The 3,737-nt window shown below is 40.6% G+C and overlaps 1 protein-coding gene across 2 annotated transcripts in view; it reads left to right on the forward strand.

Moving 5' to 3' along the window:
- The first annotated feature begins 200 nt into the window (after positions 1-200).
- The window catches only part of LOC106868411 (neuropeptide CCHamide-2 receptor), a 52,500-nt gene continuing 48,963 nt past the window's right edge, over positions 201-3,737 (forward strand). The window contains exons 1-2 of one of the 2 annotated variants that reach the window (XM_014913646.2): positions 201-335; positions 1,106-1,267. The gene's annotated coding sequence lies outside the window, so the exon portion shown is untranslated. Of the gene's footprint in view, positions 336-1,105; positions 1,268-3,415; positions 3,674-3,737 lie in introns of those variants that run through there. The other variant, XM_014913644.2, reaches the window with a different exon arrangement.

Genomic DNA, 3,737 nt, shown 5'->3' on the forward strand with positions numbered 1-3,737 from the left:
ATGCACTCATAGAGTTCTAGAGAACATTACATAATCATCTGTAATAATTTCAACGCTGGGTCATGAAGATTCTGATTATAAATATCTACTTTTTAATCGTATTTACAACTGCGTTTTGATAACTGTATTGAAGAACTTCAAAGTCGCTTTAATGAACGCAACACGAAAATATTGGCAGCTGGAGAAGCTTTGTCTCTTGCATCAGAAGCATTCTTAGAAGTTTCAAGATTATCTCCTATTTATCAACTCATGAGCATAAACTATTTGGACAGCTCATTTTACAACGAACTATGCGTTGCTAAACGTTATATTTTAGAAAATAATACTTCTGTCAGGTATCTGTTCTTCACTATATTCATTTTAGGCTGCTTTTCCAGACATCTCCAAATTCTATGCTGCATCTCTCACGTCTGCTGCAAGCAATGCTTCTTGCGAGTCATCTTTCTCTACATATATACTTACATCCTATCGCTGTTCTATGATATATCAACGAAAATGCAAACTTGTTACTACTTGCGATCATTGATAGCCCCCCACACACACACACACACACAAGTCACAGGAAAATCTGGCATTGCTTGAGGCTGGTTTCCTTGAACATTGCCTGAACTAGGATGAGTGTTGGCTTCATCACTTTGAGCCAGAGACAAAGAGACAATCCATTCAGTGGAAACACCTCTCTTCGCTTTGCTCCAAAGAAGGCCAAGGTCATTTCATCTGCAGGGAAGGTAATAGCCCCCGTTTTTTTTTGGGGGGGGGGGTAAAAGGCATTGTGCTCATTGACTATCTTCGAAAGGGCCACGCCATCAATGGAAAGTACTATACCAACTTGCTGAGGTTGTTACGAAAGGCTATTACGACCAAATGCCCAGGAAAATTGACAAAAGGGGTCTTGTTTCATCAGGACAATACTCCAACATACAAGTCCTTGGTTTCAATGGCTGCTGTACATGACTGACTTTGAACTGGTTGATCACCCTTCCTATTCTCCTAATTTTACCCCATCTGATTATCATCTGTTCCCCAACATGAAAAAACACTTGGGTGGGAAGTAATATCGCAATGATGACGTCACATCTGCTGTTGATGACATTTTTTTTAACAGGATGAAAGCTTCTACACCAATGGGATCCAAGCACTGCAACACCAATGAAAGAAATGTGTGGACCACAAGGGGGACTATATTGAAAAATAAACCCCATTTGGATACAAACCACGAGAGGTTCCTAGCCTATGAACTTTTCAGCCGACCTTCATAATAAAACAGGTAAGATTATGTTACTGTAAAAGAAGTACACCGCTCCTTCATTTAACCCTTCATTTATCCTAAGCTTAACTTTAAACCTATACCATAACCCTAAAGCATAACCTTAAAACCTTGAGCCGCACATCTTAACAAGTTATAGCCTGATGCATCTTTCGAAACAGGAGAGTTGGGGAGGCAAAAATGGAAAGCCTTTTTGCGTAATCAACATCTCCGATGTTTAAAAGAATTCTGAACGAATGTTCGTAAAAGGTCAAAAATGTAAAAGTTATAGCCAGTTGCGTATGTGAGGAGGCAGGGGGAAGGGCTTAAAAAACATAGAAATTACCGGTTGGTAATCGATCAATAAAACATAAAAATTGACGAAATTGTCAAAACAATTTACAGACTCCACTTTAGCATTATCAGGAATTTGTGTCTACCCCAGAATGTTTTGAAGCACCCCCAAGCACCCAAGTCTGGCGATGGGCCTGTGTGTATACTTACATACGTATATGTGGGTGTGTATATGTGGATCTGTGTGAATGCGTACGCGCAATTCCGTCTCTCCGAGATTCTCTCACCGGTTTATCCTTATCACTTAAGCGGTTCGGGCATAAAAAAAGAAGCCGATAGAATAGCTTAACGAAGTTAGGTTATTTGAAGAGTTTAGTCAATTCGATTCGATCGACTGAAGAAAAAATAACTTTTCAAGGCGGTACCCCAGCATGACCGCGGTCCAATGCCTGAAACAAGTAAAAAGATATAAATGAATATAATAAAAAGAAAAAAAACATTCGAGTGACAGTCTGCAAACCGTCATAGGTTTGAGTATGTGTGTGTGTGTAGAGAGAGAGAGAGAGAGAGAGAGAGAGAGAGAGCGGGTGTGTGTTGTCGCTAGACATTTCAGTGCTTGCTCACATCACTATGTAACACACACACACACACGCGCACATGTATATGATACACACACACACACATGTATATACTACATACACACACGCACATATGTATCTGCTACATTCACTCACACACGCACACACACACACACAAACGCATACACACACACACACGTTAAGTTGGTTTATGCCGAGTGATCGGCTGTTATCACTGTGAAATAGTCAACAAAGAGAGGAAGTGAAGGGGAGGAGAAAGCTATGTATGTGTATAAATGAAGTGGAGCGGGGGGAGGGAATAATGTCGGGTGTTTACGAAAATTGGAGGGAGGGGTAGAGGAGAGGAAGAGAGTAAAGAGTGGGGAGTAAGCTGTTAGAACTCGTTTACTCTCTTAGTTTGTCGCTGAGAGGGACAGAATGATACTAAGAGAGTAACTAAAACAGCTGAATGATAGATAGATAGATAGATAGATAGATAGATAGATAGATAGGGAGAGCAAGTGTAGCAGCAGTAGTAGTAGTAGTTTAAGGGAAGGCAGAACGAAAGACATCTGAGAGGAATGGCTCGACAGAGAGACAGAAAGACAAGAGAGAAAGAGAGAGAGAGAGACTGTGAAGGAGAGAGAGAAAAATAAAAAGAAAGAGGAAGAGAGACGTGAAGGAGAATGACTGACAAAAGACAAAGAGGAAGTTGGAGAGAACGAAAGAAAGAATGAGGGAGATAATAGAGTGAAGAATATGATTGTAATGAAAGAGGGTCGGAGGAGAAGTAGAAGTTAAAAAAGTACATTTGAATTGTAGGTCAGAGTAGGAGGAGGAGGACGGAGGGGAACAGAAAGAAGGGAACAGGTAGAGGGGGTTAAATAAAGATGTATATATATATATATATATATTGAGAGAGAGAGAGAGAGATAAATAGATAGATAGGAAGATAAAAGGAAAAACATAAGTATGTGAAAGAGCGTGAGGGGGTAGTGGTAGTAATTATAGTAGTGGTGGTAACAGGAACAACAAGAGGAGTAGTGGTGGGAGAGTTTAGAATTAGGATGGAATGGAAGTGGGAGGCACAAATAAACAAGAGGAGCGGGTTGAGATAAGTTGAAAAAAAGGAAAGGAAATATAAGGAGAGGGTGTCGTATTTAGATACAGAGATGTTATGAGGTAGAGATAAAGAAGAAGAAACCCTAATAGATGAAAAGATACATGTAAGTGTATGTGTATGCGCGCGCGCGTGGTTGTGTGCGTGTGTGTGTGTGCGTGTTTAGAGTATGAGAAAGGAAGGGGGGAGAAATATAATGAGAGGATGAGTGTGTGAGTAAGGCAGGCAAGGCAGCCAGCAGAGGGCATGTGCACGATTTATTTTGCACGCTGGGCCAGTTGTGGAGTTTGGCTGATGTTGCTATGAAGCCTTTCTGGCAGTTCTACGATTCTTTCTGTTCAGAAGACGCTAAGACGGATATTCACGGTTCTTCTACAACTACCGCTACTACTGCTACTACTACTACAACAACGCGACAAGGAGCACTTCACCCCGGTGAGGAGAGCATACCATATAATACATACATAAAAGCACATATATGTATTATATATATATATAT

Source organism: Octopus bimaculoides, chromosome 2 (assembly GCF_001194135.2).
Source record: "Octopus bimaculoides isolate UCB-OBI-ISO-001 chromosome 2, ASM119413v2, whole genome shotgun sequence".
Lineage (NCBI taxonomy): Eukaryota > Metazoa > Mollusca > Cephalopoda > Octopoda > Octopodidae > Octopus > Octopus bimaculoides.